The sequence below is a fragment of the Bacillus rossius genome, chromosome 17 (genome assembly GCF_032445375.1).
Source record: "Bacillus rossius redtenbacheri isolate Brsri chromosome 17, Brsri_v3, whole genome shotgun sequence".
Classification (NCBI taxonomy): Eukaryota; Metazoa; Arthropoda; class Insecta; order Phasmatodea; family Bacillidae; genus Bacillus; species Bacillus rossius.
In genome coordinates this window covers 16,578,656-16,601,366 of record NC_086344.1, presented here as the reverse complement: position 1 = coordinate 16,601,366, position 22,711 = coordinate 16,578,656, and the positions used below count along the sequence as shown (strand labels likewise).

The 22,711-nt window shown below is 36.8% G+C and overlaps 1 protein-coding gene across 4 annotated transcripts in view; it reads right to left on the bottom strand.

The window, feature by feature from the left end:
- Positions 1–22,711, bottom strand: part of LOC134540885 (adenylate cyclase type 7-like) — a 118,552-nt gene that overhangs the window by 12,709 nt on the left and 83,132 nt on the right. For 2 of the 4 annotated variants that reach the window (XR_010076532.1, XR_010076530.1), the window contains one exon: positions 2,046–4,745. The exons of 1 other annotated variant lie outside the window; for it this stretch is intronic. The gene's annotated coding sequence lies outside the window, so the exon portion shown is untranslated. Of the gene's footprint in view, positions 1–2,045; positions 4,746–22,711 lie in introns of those variants that run through there. One more of the 4 variants, XR_010076531.1, reaches the window with a different exon arrangement.

Here is a 22,711-nt window from a genome sequence, read left to right as displayed (position 1 = left end):
AGCTGTAAGCATGCGTGTGAAATTCAAATTTGTGTACCTACATTTTTATGAGAGACTTAGGTCATGAAAGTAAGAAGTAATATCTCCATGACTTAGGCATGTTTTTCTCTAAATTTTGAAAAAAACTGTTCTTGTGTTGAAAATAATGCTATTTTTTCATATTACCCAAAGTTCTGAAGTTCTGAAGTTCTGCTTCAAAACTCTCTTCTGTCTCTCTCTCCCTCTCTCTCTCTCTCTCTCTCTCTCTCTCTCTATATATATATATATATAGAGAGAGAGAGAGAGAGAGAGAGAGGAAGGGGAAGGGGGGAATTAAATAGAAATAAAAACTTAAAATTCTTGTACTAACAACATTGTTTACAACGCTAGGTAGAGTTCCTGCTGCCAGGATCGCTGAGCATCACTTGTCTCGCGGGTTTTTAAAGATTTTCCACATTAACTTTGACATCGACCGGGGCTACACCCTCCCTAAGCCTGATGTGCCTCGCCCCGCTTCAAGCCCATCTCCACCCACCATCACTCTCTGTTAAAACCTCCTTCCAACGAGTGTGTGTATGTGTGTGCGTGCGTGTGTTTGCCCGCCCTGCCATGCACCCCTAAAATAATACTTAATGTAGTTTGTAATTTTACTTATATTTTATTCACCCTGGTGTCTTGTTTTCCTTCAGCCTAAATAATTTCCATTATGTACAAGTAAATGTTTTATTATTCAGCACTCAAGAGGTTATGTTGTATTATCTGTTTTGTCACGTAAATATAAACTGTCTAACGGTAATTCGACAGCTTCCTGCCACCATGACACCTGGTCGAACCACCCCGTCTCTCATCCGCTGCCCGGAGTAGCACGCTTCCTACGCACCTCGTCAACTTCACCGTTCTATTGCAACTGATCTTTAGCATCCACCGTCATTAAGACTGTTTTAAACCTTCCATTAAAATTCTTAAAGTGAATTGTAATTGCATGTCTCTACAGATATTAGGTAGTTTTATGGATTAACTGTAAAGCGTGGAAGAAATGGTCATGAATGAAAAATTAGTACCATACTGACTGAAGATGTTTTGTTTAAGGCAGTGAAGGGCCATTAAAATTTTGGCCACATTTTATTTTTTCCCTCCAGTCAATTACACTCAGACATTCTCCTCATTGCATGATTTCCATTTCCTCATAAATTTTAAACATTTTAGAATGTTTCAGCCACCATAGTGTGCCACAAACTAGTATTTTGGCACAACTTTAAATTTGAATTTAAAAAAAATAAAGTCACCAGTTATTCTTTTGCTGCAAGAACTTAAACATGTTCCTCCTCCTGTACACTCCCATTCAATCTTAGCCAGGCCTGCCTCCCCAATTTTTCCCAGCCCTAGATCCGAATTTTTGCCGAGTTTTTTGCCAGTCAGTCTGGCTATCCGTTTATCCCCGCCTTGGCGCACGAACGTCGCTTGTAATCCGCCTCCGATCCGTGACAAAAACTGCTATGTCCTGCAAGCTCTCGGGGCAGGCTAATTCTAAGACCTCACATGACATAGCCATTTTCACCAAAGTAAAGTCACGCCTCCGGGTCCTGTAGCGCATCTTTCCCACTGTCATCAGCAGCCCCCACACACCCCAACTCTCCAAGTTTTCCTGGGAACACCGGCCCAGAGCTTTGACTGGCCACTAACCCCGGCCAGGGTCGGCCTATCCCAAGGCCACGACACTAGTTCCAAAAGTACATGCTTATGCAACCTGGTGGTAGTTTTGCGAATCACTTCCCCTGGGTGTTTGAACGACCACTAATCGCCTGCCCTCTGGCATCTCCCGCAGTAACCAGTACCCCGTAGTTCCTTCCCCGGCCACCAGAGCGCTGGCCTAGTCCGCTCCATAAGCCCCATGCTGCTAGCGGTCGCCTCATGTGAGTCGACCTCTACTTGGTTCAGACACACTTCAAAAGGTCGCGCTGACATCCGGCAGTACCACCAACTTCGAGATATCGAAGTCAGTATTTCTCGACAAGCCCCTAGGTAATCTTCGGAACCTTTCGGTCCGAAAGCCAAAGCCTCCCCCCTTTCTTTCTTTCTTTCTTTCTTTAACTTCGCCTTTTAATTACGAGTCTCTGCCGCCCCAAACTTACAGCGCGCCGCAATTCGGGACTGACTACTTCACATCTACATCATCAGGACGCCTCTCCGTTTTTCTTTTAAGATGTGATCAACTAGACCACGGATGATTCCCACAACGGTAGTGTTTTGGCGTTAGTCAGTCCGTGTGGATCTAGTTCGAGTAGTCATGTTATCATATAGTCATAAACTCATAAATAATTAATTTTTTAAATCATGAAATGCCCGAGACGGGTCCGTGTGCTCATCACCCTGTTTTGTGAGTTTTTACTACTTTTACTCCCCGACCATCATCGTGACTAGAAGGCATTTTCTGCCTATTTCACCAACTGTCTGTGAATCAGTCCTGAACATATGTGTTTCGGATCTGTTCACAGACAGGGTACAAGTACCGGACCAGGGTACAAGCACTGGACCAGTTTACAAGAACCGGGAACATTCCAAGGTCCAGATCAGTCTCCACGGCCGGATGACTAAGGCCCTCTGACGCCCAGTCAGCTGTTTCACTTCATCCAGCAACCTTCAAACCGCCAGTCCTTCAGTTTTTAAAAACCTTTTTGGACTAGCATGGAATCACGACGTTTAACAGATCAGACAACCAGCAATTTTTCATTAGGACTTAAAAGATCCTGGGACTGCGACTCATTTTATTGTTATGAATTTTATTTAAATTATGTTAAAGATTAATTTAATTGTCTAATAAGGGATGGCCCATTCCTTTAATAATGTGATTTTAAATCTATGTTGTATATGTTTTTTTGTTAATCCACTTATATAATATAATGTGAAAATAATCAAAAGTAAAATAAAAACAGAGGTACTAACGTCTAGACTAAATCATTATTTTGCCTTCTGAAACCAAAGATCCACTAGTAACCCCAATCATCAAGAGAGACTGAGGAGTGTAACAATAGATAATTGCAATCTGCAGACCTTCAGTAATCACTGCAACGTCCTTTTCACAAAAAAAAATGCACTTTCAAACCACATGCAAGATGATTATTGTCCATTAAGCAACAGCAGGTTAACCAACATTGGAGTTCTAAGGAACTTGTGCTACGCAGCATTGCAGCGCACCATGCTTTCTCAACACACATTTTAAGAAAAATTCTTTGTGGATTATTGTGTAAATACTGTAATATGCAGACACAGTTTTGAAAATTATACAGCTAACTCAAAGTTTCATAATGAATGGCCATTGAAGGAATGCATAAATAAGCGTATCTAAAAAAAATTCTGTAAGCAAGTTTTTTTTTTTAAATTTAATAATTTTTTTTCCCAAATTTTAAACTGTAAAGCCATACATCGATTTGTACCGAGCCGACTTTTATTCGGGTCAGTACAATGGGAAAGTTGTCAAACAACTAGACTGTATTATCTGAGTCTTAAAATTATTTTTATCTTACAGATTTGCTTACTGAATAAATAAATTTTAATTATGCCTTTGTTTGACGAGATAAATCATGCATTTAGGTCAGGGAGAATGGAAAATTGTTACCAACTTAATTGGATTAAACTGTTGGCAAAGTAACATTTTTCAGCCCTTGAACTGTTCTGTAGAACGTATATGGAAATCAAATCCTTGCAACAGAAATGGATTGATGTGTAGGCTAACCTGATACCACTATGCTACATTACGACCCCTTTTGCTTAAATGTTAATCTTGTGAGACACCCCGAGCGCCCTTGTGATATCCTTGTATTTCTTCTGTTGCAGGTTCTAAGTTCTGTGGCTACCTACCAGATTGTTTTAATATCGTTCTCCCCATATTTCTTGGACCAGGGGGACAGGTAAAATTATGGTAGTTATTAATGTATTCTTATTCCTTGGCTTGTCTTGTCAACAAATACCTCAATAAACCAAATTTTTTTGCTATAGATGCCTACATATCTAGATCACTGCAAAAACCCCTGGATGCACGTAATTCTTTGTAATTACAGTAATGAGATTAGAGACTTTTCTGGAACGGCTAGTTCAAACACTTGGATGTTTTCATTAGTATCTAAAATATTCAAGAAGTTTTGAACATTTTTCACAATTATTTTTAATTTTCTAATAGTTTCCAAAATAAATAGGATTTTGAAAATAATTCAATTTGTGTAGGCTGTGCAAAAAATAGTTTTAATCTGCATGGATAGATGTATAAGATATACAACAGAAAAAAATTAAGATTATAGTAAAATAATATTTTATTTATAAATATTATATAAAATCACAAAATCTGACATGAAAATGGTTCTTCCCACTTTTTGGTAAAAGATTCGGAATACTTCTGGGCATTAGCTTCTTTCTTGCATTTTTATTTGATTTTATTGAAAAAAAAAGTATTTATAAAATGTCAATCTTACAATGATATCACTAAATCTTTGTTACACTTTGTAGTAGCTTCAAAGTGGATCACTTATGTACAAGACACTAATACTGCTTAGGAAAGTCCAAGTGTCATAACCTAGTGTTTTCTTCATCGGTGCACTGATGAAAAGTGTGTACTGGTGTTCTCGATTCAATCAAATTGAAGTTTGAATCAATGTCCACGAAATAAGTCATCATGTTGCCTTTGTTCTTGACGTAGGTCAGTCCGCGACACTGGCAACTGACTTGCTGATCCCTCAAAACTACCGCTGTTTCTTCTGTCACCTGTAAGCAGTCTATCAGTCTATCAGCCTTCATTATGTCACCATTTAACATTATATTTTTATTTTTATTTTTTTAAATATTTTTTTGATAATTTTCATTTAGCTTGGTTTTAAAACATAATTATTGCTAAGCAGAAAACAACAGAAAAAAATTTTTGGGTAAAGAAAAACATTTTCCATTTAAATTCAAACTTTCCACAACTAAGCAAAAACTACTTTTATTCATTTGGATCGAATGCAACAGTAATCACAAATATTGAATAATTTTTTTTTTAATTTAACATAGAGTAAAATGAAAAGAAGAGTATATGAAAACATAAAAAAGAGGTGGAAAAATGTGCAAAAATTAAAAAATAAAACAGCATACAGTAAAATTTTGAGATTGAAAATAGGTTTTTTTTATATAACTGATTATGTACATAGTAGTGATGGATAATTCTCGGTTCTGCCAGCTCTCAGCAAAGTAACCGGCACCGAGGACCGTAAATATATCGCCAGCAACCTACACGCACACGTCTTTTTAACTTCACTTTAAGCCCCACGTGACGAGTGAATGGTTGATAAATCTTTGAAAAGTGCAGGCGACACCGACAAAGGGTAGTCTCCTTCCCTTCTTTCTCCGCCTTGCGCTAGTCGCTGGCCGCCCACGTGAAAAGATAACGCCGGCAGGAAGTGTCAAACGTAACCATAGTTCATTGTGCTAAGATCCCAAACCTTTTTCGTCCCTCTTTTCCCTAGCAAACAGAGATGATTATTTCAACTAAAAGTAGACTATTAGAAAAATAACACAGCATCATAATACTTTTAAAAATTATCAAAAAAATACCATGATTTAAAGTTGTCTAATACTTAATAACTGTAGGTATTACCTACGACTTTTACAGCTTTACATCACTTATAACTAGAGACCCACGAATTTGCAAAAAAAAATTATTTTGTACCATTAAACAGTTAAAAATGTTTTTTCTAATAAAAGTTAAATATGATTTAAAAGGTATTTTGACTTCGGAGTCACTGGCAAACTTTTTTGTAAATGATTTTAATACATTTTCGTATCTTATTCACGAATATCCACAAATTTTTATTTACTTAAATTTTTTTTTTTACTCCCACCCTCTTCATCAATAGAGTGTTTTTTTCCCTTCATTTATTGCCCTTCTTACCCACCAGTCAACCAAATTTTTCCCAGCCACAGATTTTCAAGCCAAACAACAAAATGACAATAATAATACCAGTATTCTGAGGTTTTGGGTTTTTCAAGATAAGGGATCCTTTCATTATTTCATGGATATTAGGCCTGTGCGAAGGTTCGACTTTGCGAATCGATTTGAAGCTTGTTTTGATATTCGTTTCATTTGAACCTTCGAACGTGATGCATAGCTTCGCGCTCATTGCGAAGCTTCGCATGCTTTGTGAAGCTTTTTTTTAAAAAAAAAAAAAAAAGTCAGTAAATACCGTCGTGCGAGAAAATGCTACCTCAGTGAGTCCCAATACAGCCTTAGTTTTCCCTGCAAATCAAACACTCTACGAATACGAATATTAATTGCCACGTAATACGATTTTATTGAACAAATGAACATCGACAATCTCCAGTTGCAGCCACGGCCATAGTTTCTACTTTGTTCTTAGTCGTGAGGTTTGAGATTATGACGACAAAGAGTTAACATTCTCTTTACCACGTAAAATGGCTAGTTCAAGCCAATGTTCTGATGAATCACCGGGTTTTTGTTTTAAGAGTAAAAGAACAAGTCTTATTTGGGATTATTTCACCGAATCGGGAAGTTTGGCGGCAATGTGTAACGAATGCAATAAAATCTTCTGGACGCCACGAGGCAAGTTTATTCACACTGCTTTTGGTTTTTCACGGAAGTATTTCCCTACAGTACACTAAGTATTCAATACTTTTAAAAATATATAATCTTTTTTTTTTTTAAATGTAAATATCTGTTTGAACATAACTATAAAATAAACTTGTTTAATTTTAGATTTTAGGAGTAAAAACGCAAATGATATTGTGAGGACGTGACCGCACTTAATTTAATTTAGAGGTTTCAATAATCCTTCTGCAGTGAAGTAGCTTTCTTGAATGTCAACAAGGTTTTTTTACTGGTTTCTAAATTCATACTTTTAAAATTAATATATCGCAACAATATTACAAGAAACATGAAGTGCTCTGTGGGAACGGTTACAAATGAATGCTGTGAAAATCAGTTCTATGGAAAGTCAGAATCAAAGACTGCATCACAATTAAATGAACCACAACGTTTCCTTCTCAGAAAAAGAGTTAAAATATATTGTTTAGCTAGTGTGTGTACTTATCATGAAAATAAATATTTGGGGAAATACCATCATTTGTTTGGAAATTCGTGTTGTGATCCATTTTCATGCCATAAAAATGTTATTAAAAAACAGTCGAGGAAAATCAAATAACCCTAGCGTTGTCTGAAAGATTGCCCACACTGATTCCTGGTAAATCTGTTTGTTGTTCTTGCCATAAAAAACTCTCTTTAACACCTTCAAGTAGTAATTATGAGAACTTTGATGTTGGAAAAAGTGTTGATGAAGAACCATTCCTTTCACCTGAAACTTAGTGCTGAAAAGAAATCCTAGAAGTAAAGTGAACTGTAAGCAAATTTTCTGGTGCGATTCAGAAAAAATTAAGTGACCTTTTTAACATCAGCTGTGAATTTCAAGATAAGGAAGAAGAATTAAAACTGAAGATTGTTGATACTGCCACAGAAGACTTGCAACATCTTGTTGAAGATCTAAAGCGAAGAATAATGACCAGCACACCCAACAATGAGAAGATACAAGTTATAAGTGTAGTACCAAAGAGCTGGTCAATAAAAAAACTACACAAGAGTTAGGTGTGAGTGAATACCTAGTTAGAAAAACCCACGAAATAGTTCAGGAACATGGTGTCTCATTCCACAGCTTACATCTAATAAATCAGGGGGAAAATTTTCCAAAGAAACTAGAGAGTTGGCTGTTCAATTTTATGAAAGTGATGAAGTTAGCAGAATGTGTCCTGGAATGAAGGATACTAATCAGTTCGTCTTGAAAATGAAAAGAAAGAACTAAAACAAAAAATTTTAATCCTATGAAATTTAAAAGAACTGTATACAGAAAGTTTAAAGAAGAACATCTATCAGTAAAGATGGGATTTTCAACATTCTGTTCTCTACGCCCCAAGTGGTGCATCCTGGCTGGAGCGAGTGGCACTCATTCTGTTTGTGTGTGTTCAATTCACCAAAAATTTCAAACTAATGACAATAGCAGCTAAAATAGATGATTGGAAGATCCTTCTTGAAAAAATTGTGTGTGATCTGAACAGTGAAAACTGTATGTTTGGGGAATGTGTAAAGTGTCCCAGAATAGCATCCTTGAATTTAGATGAAACACTGAACTGTTACTGTGATGAAGATGATGATATAACAGATCAGCAGTGGATGAGTGACCATTGCAGTCTTGTTCTTGTTACTATTATTGAAACATATGCTGAATTCAAAGAAACATTTGCTAGTAAACTAATGGTGTTTAAAAAACATAATTTTATCTCACATAGTCAATCACAGGATTTGAAAACACAGAAAGAAAATCTTAAAAGTGATGAAAGTGTAGTGATTGGTGATTTCTCTGAAAACTTCACATTTATCATACAAGATGAGATCCAGAGTTATCACTGGATCAACTCTCAGGCCACACTTCATCCCTTCTGTGTGTACTACAGAGATGAGACCAGTAATTTATGTATTCGACACCTTTGTGTTATAAGTGACTGTATGAATCATAATGCATCATCTGTGTACACATTACAAACAAAGTTGATACCATATATTAAGTCCTTTGTTCACAATTTGAATAAAGTTGTTTAATTCTGAGATGGAGCAGGAGGTGAGTACAAGAACAGGTTGAATTTTACTAACCTGTGCAAACATAAAGAAGACTTTGGAGTTGATGCTGAGTGGCATTTCTTTGCAACAAGTCACGGCAAGGGACCTTGTGATGGGGTAGGTGGGACCGTAAAGCGACTTGTGGCTAAGGCAAGTATGCAACGACCGGTAGAAGGCCACATTACAACACCAATCAGCACAACACCAATCAGCATGTTCAACTTTTGAGTGGAAAACATTAAAGGAATCGACTTTGTCTTTGTAGAGGAAAGTGAAGTTCGAAAGGTAGAGCTTCGTTTAAAAAGTCGGTTTGATGAAGCTAAAAGAATTGTAAGTACTAGAAACCATCATTGTTATGTACCAAAGGATAGGTCAATAATAGTAGGTATATATAGTATGTATGGGGACACCGGTGGCAGGAGGGGGATTCGGGGATTCGAGGCGGCCATCTTGGATTACGTCATTTTTGGCGACCATCGTGGATTACGTCACATCCGGCGGCCATATTGTATATCGTAACTTCCGGCGGCCATCTTGGATTTGAACTTACATTTGACCCCGGCGGCCATTTTGTTTTCTAGAACATTCCGCCATCTTGAAAATCTTTATTTATTATCCGATTTTAATAAAAAAAAAAATTTATAAAAAATTAAATAATAAAAATTAAAAAATAAAATTTAAAAAATTTATTAATTAATAAAATTTTAATTAAATACCCGCGCATCGAACACCCCACTCCTCTAAATTACGAATACACCATCTAGCACCCCACTCCTCTGTTACAATGACATCATCATCGAACACCCCACTCATCCCTGTTATAATTTTTCGTTACACCGCATTCTTTAAAATAAATTTATTATCAAAATAAAAAATATATACCATCGTTGTCTGCTGGAGGCAGCCATCTTATTTAGTGGAGACCACCATCTTGATTTCATCTGATGGATGATATCATCGGGTGTAGGTTTCTAAAGTACGTTAGTGTATGTAAGGTTGAGTTTCTATTCCGTACCAGCATTATTATGAACCTTATAGACAAAAATCCACAAAAATCCACAAAATCTAGTCATTTTGTTGTAACCACCTATATTTCTTAAAGTCTTATCATTTATAGGTTTTGACTAAAATATATGTTATCAATACTATCATTGTGGATGTGATAGAGTAATGATAGTTAAAAAAACACATTTATTACTCCATCTTAACAGACCAGAAATTTTTCAGAGTCTTAACTCACAAGTAATATTTTCTTCTCATGTTTGCGTACTCCGGTTATAAAAGCTGCATGCAAGTAGATATTTTAAATGTTTGGGTATATATCCACCCCCCCCCCCCCCCCAACCATCCCCTTAAATTTTTAATGAAAGAAAAAACACACGTAGCTTTAATCGTTCAAGGGAATATTATGCTACAAACAAAAATACTGATTCACATTTGTGCCATTTTAGATGTTCCCCTATCTTCACGAGAGAGACCACATCCGACCCGTTACCTTTTACGTTTCAACTTAATGTCTGATCGCTATAGTGTATATGATGAAGTTACAACACTCACCTCAGCCATTACCTACTGTCGCTATGAGCAAAGTCATTAACTTCTGCCACTACGAGATGCACTTCATATCAAATGAAAATAGTATTTTTTTAAATCGTGGCAAGAAGTCGAAGTATATAAAATATCAAAAAAATATTTAACACTATTTAATAAAAAAACACACACTCCTTCACACCATCTTCTCCCCCTTGTTAACACAATACCATTCAGAAGGCATTACCGACCCCCTTCACAACACCCTGCTCCCTAGTACTTTCCATACTAGCCATCAATTACTCTGTCCGCACAACTATACAAGCATCACACAGATCCAAAGTCCATAATTGAGGAATAAGTGCCTAATATCCCCCCCCCCTGCAACAATATCCTCCACAGTAATAGTGGAGGTGTTCACAGGTACATCTGCAATTTCTTCCCTGGACTCTTCGTCTTCATCCATCGCCAGAGCTTCTTCCTGGCCACTAGGCTCCTGACAGCACGCATAGAACTTAACCTCAGCAATCTTCTCATAGCTGGCACTACACTATCCCCACCCCTCTACCCTTTCTATTACAGTCCTGCTCGTGCGTGCCAAGCACACACGTCACTGACACATAGCCTTTGACGTCAGCAGACCTACCCCCTCCCTCCTCACCCTAAACCCTCCACACCTTAAATAGCTGCGTCATTTAGACCTGTCTCCACGCGTCCCCAGCCTCCTAATACCATTTTATGCACCTTCGACGAACATCCCGACCTCTGGTAACTAGTGAAAAGTTTCAAACAGCACAAGCATAAATACATTTTTTAGTTATTTTAGACTTGCATTTTATAATCTAAAAATTTACAAAATTTCAAAACATTAAAATTTGTATGGCATCAGTAGACTTTATCCAACTGATTTTCACATCCACCCATCATTTTATCTCTGTGAACATAGTTTAATTATTTGTTCCGAACAAGGCTTCAAGACTTCTTGGCTACAAAGCTACAAGCTACAAGGTTCCAATCGGCTACGAGTCTACAATACTACCAGGCTACAAGACCACGAGGCTACAAGGAGACATCAAAAACACATAGGAAAAAATCTTGGTATAAAAATACCAACTCAGCATATTTAAAGCTTACTGTAGAGCAGAAACATCCCTGAAATATGTATTTTATGCTTACTACAAGACAAAGTGGGTTTTGAACCATTACATATTCAGCCCTGGCTACAGACTTGACAACAAACATTCAATGAAACGGGCATACATATGGATAAAACATTCAAATCAGTAGGATAAAATATCTAGGATACATTAGCTAAAATACTAAAGGAAACGATAGGATCCAGCTCGAGCCGGCTACAATGCCTCCAACCACATTTGGCTCCAAATGATTTTAGTTACAATGTAGCACGTACCCGCCACAATTATGTCTCTTCATTTTGTTAGTTATTTATCACGAATTTTACATCTTTAAGTTAGAAGTTGTACTACGAGAACCCAACCATAGCTAGAAATTAGATTACAATAAATAAAACAAACTTTTTTATCCAAAGTATAATTTTGTTTTTCACTTTTATACACATGCAGGCAAAACAAGTTATTATTGTATGTAGAATGCATTTCCTATTTCACAAAGTATAGACCATATTTGTTTGGTATTGGGTAAATTTTCTTCATTTTTGCGAGGCAAGTAGAAGTCATAACCTATCTACCAATATGTTAGAATATTTCCATGTAGTGTAATAAATCTCTTCAGCTTCTAACATCTTACGTGAATTTTCATTACTAATACTTTTAAGACCTCTCAAGTTCCTTTTTTAATACCAGCCTCAATGTCATTAAAATTGTAATAGCCCCACTGACCATCATAAGCCTAATCTGAATAATTTAGTTTAATAAGTCGTTTCCATCATTTTGATCTCAACACTTTATCACAGTATTCGATCTTGTGAGCTTCAAGTTCTTAATCGTAGACTTAGTTCTTGTAAGCTTCAGGTGAATCATCGCAGTCTTCAATATTTTCAGCTTTAGGCTGTTCTAAAGTGCTCTCAATTTCATGGAGGCGACTAGAACTTGGTGTAAAAATGTTTAATTCCCCATGAAAATAGTACTTTGTTTGATAACTTTTAGTTCCAAATAATTAACAAGACCTGGTATAGTACTATTAGAATCATCATCTTCTCATTTCTCTTGATCATTAAAGTCATCTAATATTGTGCTGCCATTTCACATCCTTGCTTTTATAGACACACCATTATTAACATTAACCAGCCTTGTTTTACAGATAGAGGGCTTGGCCAGACCTCAAGGGGGAAGAGAATCATCTTACAAACGAGTGTTTCTCGGCTGTACTTAACCTATTTAACTAATGAGTAATGGATATTTTTCATCAAGTGTCACCTGATTAAAATGCTGAAATTTCTTATTTGGTGTCAGGAATTCAAAATACAAACGGATATCTCTCAATATATTCCAAGACCAATACAAAAAATAAAACTCAATAAAAGATATATGACTCAAGAAAAACTGGAAGCACATTAAATTAAATTAATTTATTAACTCAGAACACACACATTTAAAACACTAATACTCGTATTTCAAACACAAATCAGCATATTTCAAAACAATATTCACAAAAACCGTATATTTCAAGACCAAGAACATAAGATTGAAGTGATGTTCTTTTCTCTTCTAGAGCGACATTTGATGTTACAATCATCTGGTTTTCGTCGATGCTATTGATGTTTATGCAGGCACGAGGATTCTGTTTCTCGAACAGAGGGATCTGGCGAAGTGTATTGGGAAACTCGTTGTTAGTGAAGTTGAACCTTCCCTCCAAGTCATTGTAGCACTGATTAACATGCTCAGATGTTCACCTGCATCTAACTTGACCAAAAATGCACACTTAAACCGTATGTGCTCATCTAAGTATTTACAGATTGACCACAGCATATTTTTCTTTGATGCAGGTAGGTATTTCGATGTAGGAGCTAGCTCGAAGTGGATCAAGCTTGTTAATGTGTAGTTGTAGTCGCTTAACACCAGACAAAGACCATCCGGACCCCTTTCATAATTATTATTCTTCCTCTTTACATATCTTAAAGATGTATTCAGTAATGACATCCTCCTCTTCATGAACTGCAAAGAGTGGAACATTCGTGGTTTTGAAGTCCCTCTTGTCTTTACGTGTACCCATTGGCTTTTCACAATTGCACTCAAGCACGATGTAATACTTGTAATACTTGAGTGGACCATCCTCTTCAATTTCCTCTAGAAGTTGGCTTATTAGTTTAACCTTGATAGAGTCCAAGTATGCACATGTGTCCTTGACAGAACTGGTATTATTTTCTACCACACAAGTCTTCAATTTACCCCAGATTCCAACTTCTGCAATGATGAAGTCGTGTATGTTGGCCAAAACCCGCCTCTGTAACCAGCTACGTTCGGCTGGTACTTGGCTTAGGTATGACTACAGGCATAAGCGCGGCCATTCTCTGCCTCTTAGTTGATAGTGGATCAGGACCCTTGCACACTTTGGTATGTGCTTTCAACTTACCAGCCCTGGCAAACACTTAAGCATAGTTCCCACACGAATACATTTTATGGCTAGGGTTGAGACCGCAAGCCGTCTTCTCATGATGTGTGACATGGCTGGAGTTTTCGAAGGTTTTGAAGCAGAAGCTACACCAGATGACTGAAGTCGTGAGGGCAGCACCAGTACATGTTGTAAGATATTACCGCAATTTATCACTGCGAGTAACCATCTTTCCACACAGATGACACTGCTTGAGGTCATGCTGCTGGTTGTCAGCACACTGACGTTCATAATGCTAGCAGTTATTAGCTGCCGTATAGGTAGCAGGGCAGAAACGTCATTTCTGCATGGTTGATGTCATCACAACAATCGGTAGTCTGTGCTCAATGCACGGAACACACGAAGGAAGCCCGACGTACGGAGAACTATAACAGAAGTCTTAAGAAAACAATGTAGCTACCCATTACATGAAAATGTTTGCATACATAACTTCCAACCTACAAACTACAACTTCAACAAACCAATCCTTAAGTTAGCACTACCTTGCCCCCAAAAATAATCTAAAAATCAATAAAATGTTAAAGTACTGTAACTGACAAGTTACACAGAAACAGTCAAAAAATATTCAAAGTCCTGGTAACTGGTAACTTTTACAAATTTTTAAGTACAAAGAAGCATTTAGCTGAAAAATATTCAAAGTCCACACAACCCCCTCTCCACACAAATGTTTATGTACAGAGAAGCATTAAGCTGAAAATATTCAAAGCCCTATATAGTTACATTTTCACACAAAAGATTAAGTACTCAGAAGCATTTAGCTCAAAAATATTCAAAGTCCACACAACCCCCTCTCCACACAAATGTTTAAGTACAGAGAAGCATTAAACTGAAAAATATTCAAAAGCCCGCACAGCTACATTTTCACACAAAAGTTTAAGTACACAGAAGAAGCTAGCAGAAAAAAATGTAGAAAGTTCTGATAGCTAACAAAATTATTTAATAGATCATATAGATAGCTAACTACAAAAGGAAAAAAAATTAATACACAGCCTCAAATCCACTCATTTACTCGAAATCCAAAAATTTAACCCACAAACTATAACTAATCATACCACCCCTCCATATAACAAAGAACTCCCTTGCTTGAAACCAACCAAACATAAAAATTGTTACAATTTTAGCACAAAATGTAGCTCATGTGTAGGTTTTCACAACAACTCCTGAGTTTCGGTAGGTCTGTGTTGTGTGAAGGGGTATGGGGTAAAAAATTGTATAACCATGCAACAAGTATGATTATCCTCTATAGCTTGGACCAAGTACAACCACTATTGGCTTTGCCAATTAGAGATGGGGTCGCGAGGTACTTTCACAATCATGACTCATCTCTCAATAATGTCTGAGAGCCGGAGCTATCCACAACAGTCTCAAGCAATTCATGGCTTCGTGGACCCAAGAGTCCCTCAGCACACAACCATTATCTACACACACAGTTAAACTTCTACATGACAATACTTGGCATGGTAAATGTTATAGTTATGAAAGGAAACAGAAAAATTGAAATCCAATACTTTTTTGGATTCAGAACATACACATACATGTGTGAAACTAAGCATGGAACTTGAGCGAAAACATTAGTTGCTCACGAAACATTTTGTGCAAATAACTTCATACCTACAAGCCCACATTAAATCCATAATTCATAGTGATAAATTATCAAACCAACCCACAGCACCATCAATAATCCACACATTAGCATATTGCAGCTACCCCCACCACCCTTTGAAATCAATCTAACATAAAAATCACTCAAATACCACGAATGTAAAAAGTACAAGTCGAAAAAATATGCATGAGTTCAAGCATGGAGGTGATCTCATCCATGTCAGTATAGGCTCCTACACAAAATGAAACAATTAAATGTAACACCTCGGCCACCAAATCCTTTAGACCATCCCAAGACACATATAATATCTCTTATGCTGCCATTATTCTGAAAATCACAAGATTCTTTGTTTTTAACACCAGCTACATAGTCATTATCCTCATCATCTTCTCAGATATCATCGACACAGCAATCATCATGATCAACATACTCATCCAGATTACTGTCATATTTCGTCATCATAGGCATCGAAGCTTCTTCTTTGTCTTGAAATATCCTTTATAAGTGTCCATCTGTTCTCAAAGTTCGGAGGCTCTGGAGAAATGGGCAGAAACATAACCTAACTTTTCACAATAATGATACTTCCTCCGTCTTCGGTCTTCCTTAAACCTTTAACATCCTTAATTTCAAGTTGTTTGTCGAGATCAGAAGAGCTACGAACATTCATCCCAAGGAATAACATTCATCAGTGAGCATAACTTTACAAGTCTTGCAATGTCTTTTTAAGCTCTCTCTTAGAGCAAAATACCTGTCACACCGATCAAAAGTTAACATTTTATATAGTTGCTTTTTGACATGATCATTCTTTCTCAAAGTAAAACCCCTGTCACAATAACTACACCAGCGACCTTTTCATGACGTTAATAGCACCGATTCAGAATCCATATTAGTTTCTACGACAAATGTCAGAAGCAACCTGAAAGTTCAAACACGAATACTAAACTTAAATAGAACATTAAAATAAACTATCAGCGAGAGTTAATTCCAAATTTTAAATAATACATGGTTAAGTAGTTCCGCTTCTCACCAACATATTTTGCAACATCTGATTTAAAGTACTTAATTATTTATTTCTAATGAAGTAAACCTTATACAAAGTACATAATATTAGTTAAGGAAATATAAATGTTACCTACATATGACTACAAGTGTAGTCAATTCGGCAGCAAATGTAACCAATTTTCTCCATCTGTCTACAAATGTAACCCTGTAGCCTATGTATTCCGATCTTCAACCCACTTTGTTTCAGAGTATGATGGGTGTATTATTCATACTGTTTATAAAGCTATGTTATTATGTAGCATGCAGGATGTATACTTGGTGTTCGCAAGAGAAGTAAGGATTCAATAGGTCTCAAGGGAAAGAAAATCAAATTTGTGTTGTCCTCGTAACAAGCCACCATTTCTTATATGTAACAAAATAGTGAATTTTAATCAAGTGTCATCGTTATTATCATTTGTTTAAACTAACCGAAATTCTCAGCACATAACCAGTCACATGTAGAAATAATCTGACTATGGTGGGTTATTACCCCAGAATTCACTGAAAAATGCTATGTGAGAATCAATTTTATTTCTAAATAAGGTCACATTCGTCAGTTCTAAGAGTGAACATTATGGAGGATGTATAATTAGTGTTCGCAAGAGAAGTAAGGATTCGATAGGTCTCAAGAGAAAAGCATTAAATTATTGTCAGGTAAAAAAGCAGAACACCCAAAAAAAAAATTCTGACACACTAAAATTGAAGCAAAAGTTGGAATTCATCGAATTTTCACGTGAAAAATAGGAGCACTCAGAGAAAACCATCAGGCAAAGATGTCGTTTATAAACATCATAAATTAACAATTTTTTTAAAAAAAGCCCAAATTAAATCCTGCTTAAGCAAAGAGTTCACAAGCTGACTTGTGCCAGAACTCTCATGTTGCATAAGCAAAGAGTTCACAAGCTGACTTGTGCCATAACTCTCATGTTGCTTAAGCAAAGAGTTCACAAGCTGACTTGTGCTAGAACTCTCATGTTGCTTAAACAAAGAGTTCACAAGCTCACTTGTGCCAGAACTCTCGTGTTGCTTAAGCAAAGAGTTCACAAGATGAATTGTGCTAGAACTCTTTGCTTAAGCAGGATTTAATTTGGCCTTGTTTAAAAAATTTGTTAATTTATGATGTTTATAAACGACATCTTTCCCTGATGGTTTTCTCTGAGTGCTCCTATTTTTTCACGTGAAATTTCGATGAATTCCTACTTTTGCTTCAACTTTACTATGTCAGAATTTTTTTTTGTGTGTTCTGCTTTTTTACCTGACAATAATTTGATGCTTTTCTCTTGAGACCTATCGATAACTTACTTCTCTTGCGAACACTAAGTATACATCCTCCATAATATTCACTCTTAGAACTGACGAATGTGACCTAATTTAGAAATAAAATTGATTCTCACATAGCATTTTTCAGTGAATACACCATAGTCAGATTATTTCTACATGTGACTGGTTATGTGCCGAGAATTTTGGTTAGTTTAAACAAATGATAATAACGATGACACTTGATTAAAATTCACTATTTTGTTACATATAAGAAATGGTGGCTTGTTACGAGGACAACACAAATTTGATTTTCTTTCCCTTGAGACCTACTGAATCCTTACTTCTCTTGCGAACACCAAGTATACATCCTACATGCTACATAATAACATAGCTTTATAAACAGTATGAATAATACACCCATCATACTCTGAAACAAAGTGGGTTGAAGATCGGAATACATAGGCTACAGGGTTACATTTGTAGACAGATGGAGAAAATTGGTTACATTTGCTGCCGAATTGACTACACTTGTAGTCATATGTAGGTAACATTTATATTTCCTTAACTAATATTATGTACTTTGTATAAGGTTTACTTCATTAGAAATAAATAATTAAGTACTTTAAATCAGATGTTGCAAAATATGTTGGTGAGAAGCGGAACTACTTAACCATGTATTATTTAAAATTCGGAATTAACTCTCGCTGATAGTTTATTTTAATGTTCTATTTAAGTTTAGTATTCGCGTTTGAACTTTCAGGTTGCTTCTGACACTTGTCGTAGAAACTAATATGGATTCTGAATCGGTGCTATTAACGTCATGAAAAGGTCGCTGGTGTAGTTATTGTGACAGGGGTTTTACTTTGAGAAAGAATGATCATGTCAAAAAGCAACTATATAAAATGTTAACTTTTGATCGGTGTGACAGGTATTTTGCTCTAAGAGAGAGTTTAAAAAGACATTGCAAGACTTGTAATGTTATGCTCACTGATGAATGTTATTCCTTGGGATGAATGTTCGTAGCTCTTCTGATCTCGACAAAGAACTTGAAATTAAGGATGTTAAAGGTTTAAGGAAGACCGAAGACGGAGGAAGTATCATTATTGTGAAAAGTGAGGTTATGTTTCTGCCCATTTCTCCAGAGCCTTCGAACTTTGAGAACAGATGGACACTTATAAAGGATATTTCAAGACAAAGAAGAAGCTTCGATGCCTATGATGACGAAATATGACAGTAATCTGGATGAGTATGTTGATCATGATGACTGCTGTGTCGATGATATCTGAGAAGATGATGAGGATAATGACTATGTAGCTGGAGTTAAAAACAAAGAATCTTGTGATTTTCAGAATAATGGCAGCATAAGAGATATTATATGTGTCTTGGGATGGTCTAAAACATTTGGTGGCCGGGGTGTTACATTTTATTGTTTCATTTTGTGTAGGAGCCTATACTGACATGGATGAGATCACCTCCATGCTTGAACTCATGCATATTTTTTCGACTTGTAATTTTTACATTGGTGGTATTTGAGTGATTTTTATGTTAGATTGAATTCAAAGGGTGGTGGGGGTAGCTGCAATATGCTAATGTGCGGATTAATTTGATGGTGCTGTGGGTTGGTTTGATAATTTATCACTATGAATTATGGATTTAATGTGGGCTTGTAGGTATGAAGTTATTTGAACAAAATGTTTCGTGAGCAACTAATGTTTTCGCTCAAGTCCCATGCTTAGTTTCACACATGTATGTGTATGTTCTGAATCCAAAAAAGTATTGGATTTCAATTTTTCTGTTTCCTTTCATAACTATAACATTTACCATGCCAAGTATTGTCATGTAGAAGTTTAACTGTGTGTGTAGATAATGGTTGTGTGCTGAGGGACTCTTGGGTCCACGAAGCCATGAATTGCTTGAGACTGTTGTGGATAGCTCCGGCTCTCAGACATTATTGAGAGATGAGTCATGATTGTGAAAGTACCTCGCGACCCCATCTCTAATTGGCAAAGCCAATAGTGGTTGTACTTGGTCCAAGCTATAGAGGATAATCATACTTGTTGCATGGTTATACAATTTTTTACCCCATACCCCTTCACACAACACAGACCTACCGAAACTCAGGAGTTGTTGTGAAAACCTACACATGAGCTACATTTTGTGCTAAAATTGTAACAATTTTTATGTTTGGTTGGTTTCAAGCAAGGGAGTTCTTTGTTATATGGAGGGGTGGTATGATTAGTTATAGTTTGTGGGTTAAATTTTTGGATTTCGAGTAAATGAGTGGATTTGAGGCTGTGTATTAATTTTTTTTCCTTTTGTAGTTAGCTATCTATATGATCTATTAAATAATTTTGTTAGCTATCAGAACTTTCTACATTTTTTTCTGCTAGCTTCTTCTGTGTACTTAAACTTTTGTGTGAAAATGTAGCTGTGCGGGCTTTTGAATATTTTTCAGTTTAATGCTTCTCTGTACTTAAACATTTGTGTGGAGAGGGGGTTGTGTGGACTTTGAATATTTTTGAGCTAGATGCTTCTGTGTACAGAAAGTCCTCGGTTTACGTCGGGGTTAAGTTCCTGAAAACCGCGACGTAAATAGAAACGACGCAAAATGAGCCATGTTTCATGCCACCGGCCGGCCACGGCCCAAGGTCGGCCGGAAGCGCTGGCATACAGACGTGACAACGGGCAGTTTTATCAGCAAATGACAACCGACAGCGTGGGAAACAAGTCCAACTAGTACTTCTCAGCTTTATAGAATGGTTATTTAACCAGCTGCTTTATTACCTTTATTGATTGAAATATTAAAACAGATATATAGTACATACTGTACGTAAGAGCAGGATGCGTCCCTCATGATGTATGATAAAATAAGGCGGTGAACGTGTAGCTTACGCTACATAGCATAAATTAACTACCGAAGAAAACAAAGAATTATAAACGAGTTATATACGGTGTTTTGTTAAAATAAAGATTTACGGTCATTGTAAACGAAGTTATTGTGAATCGGCGACAACTTAAATTGAAACATGAGTACTCAAACATTAGCGACGTTAATCCGAAACGACGTAAATCGGTACGACGTAAATAGAGGACATACTGTACTTAATCTTTTGTGTGAAAATGTAACTATATAGGGCTTTTAATATTTTCAGCTTAATGCTTCTCTGTACTTAAAAATTTGTAAAAGTTACCAGTTACCAGGACTTTGAATATTTATTGACTGTTTCTGTGTAACTTGTCAGTTACAGTACTTTAACATTTTATTGATTTTTAGATTATTTTCGGGGGCAAGGTAGTGCTAACTTAAGGATTGGTTTGTTGAAGCTGTAGTTTGTAGGTTGGAAGTTATGTATGCAAACATTTTCATGTAATGGGTAGCTACATTGTTTTCTTAAGACTTCTGTTATAGTTCTCCGTACGTCGGGCTTCCTTCGTGTGTTCCGTGCATTGAGCACAGACTACCGATTGTTGTGATGACATCAACCATGCAGAAATGACGTTTCTGCCCTGCTACCTATACGGCAGCTAATAACTGCTAGCGTTATGAACGTCAGTGTGCTGACAACCAGCAGCATGACCTCAAGCAGTGTCATCTGTGTGGAAAGATGGTTGCTCGCAGTGATAAATTGTGGTAATATCTTACAACATGTACTGGTGCTGCCCTCACGACTTCAGTCATCTGGTGTAGCTTCTGCGTCAAAACTTTCGAAAACTCCAGCCATGTCACACATCATGAGAAGACGGCTTGCGGTCTCAACCCTAGCCATAAAATGTATTCGTGTGGGAACTATGCTAAAACGTTTGCCAGGGCTGGTAAGCTGAAAGCACATACCAAAGTGTGCAAGGGTCCTGATCCACTATCAACTAAGAAGCAGAGAATGGCCGCGCTTATGCCTGTAGTAGAAATGGGTCGAAAAGTATCAACCTGATACTTTGGCACTGATACGCGCCTGTATCAGGAACGGCAAACGAGTACACTTGAAAAGTATCAAGTACTTTAGTATCAGTTCAGAATTCGCCTGGAACAACACCACGGCCAATGTGCGCAGAACCCGATCGCAGATGACGGTCACTTGGGCGGAGCTTGTGAAAGGGGAGGGAGCAGGAACGACGAATAAGGGATAAAGAAGGGAAATAATGTAGGGGAGGAAGCGCAGGGGAAGGCCTTGAAGGAGAGGCGCAAAGTGAAATTGTTACGAGTCGTTTGGTTATTGTCCCACATCAAAGTACGCTCAGTGCGCAGTGCGTGCACAGTCTCGTTCAATAATAAAACTAATGAAATTTTAATATTAAAAAGTACATTAATACAAGATATAATATTTATATTTGTGCACCTAACAGCTATGAAAATGCAAATAAATTCTCAGTTGACACTAATAACAGATGCAATCAAAATTAAGACTTTTTTTCGAAAACAATTAGTAACTAGTGTTTATTTTATACATTAAAAGATTACGATTTTATCAAAAATTAAAAAAAAAAAAAAAACAGATACGTACATTAGTGAGCATACTATATCAATGTTTACGTTTCAAATGTTTCTTCAGATTAGTCGATGATGATTTATAACTCAGTTTTTGTTTACACAAATTACAATTAGCAAACTCATTATTTTCCGTAAAAAAATTCCACACAAATGAAGTCTTTTTCCTGCACTTATCCATTCCTTATTTCACTATAAAGATACTAACTACAAAGCATGACATCCCGCAACAATGTACATGGTGGTAATTAATACACGGCCAGGACGAACTGCAGTGAATGTTGAACTGATTGATACTGGCTGTATCAGGCGGGCATGAGAGTAACAGAGGTAGAGAATTACCGGGCGTGATAAATAATGTATCAGAGACACCAATACCTTTTTACGCTGGTGATGACGGCACGGAGGATGTGTACCCTGTAACGAGAATGCTGATACCTTGTCGCTTCCTGGGACCGCTACTGCTCTGATACAAAAGTATCAGATACTTGTAACTAGGTACATTACTGTATCAGTATCAGGATGGAACAGATACCGAAAATTGCTGTAACAACTCACCTCTAGCCTGTAGTCATAC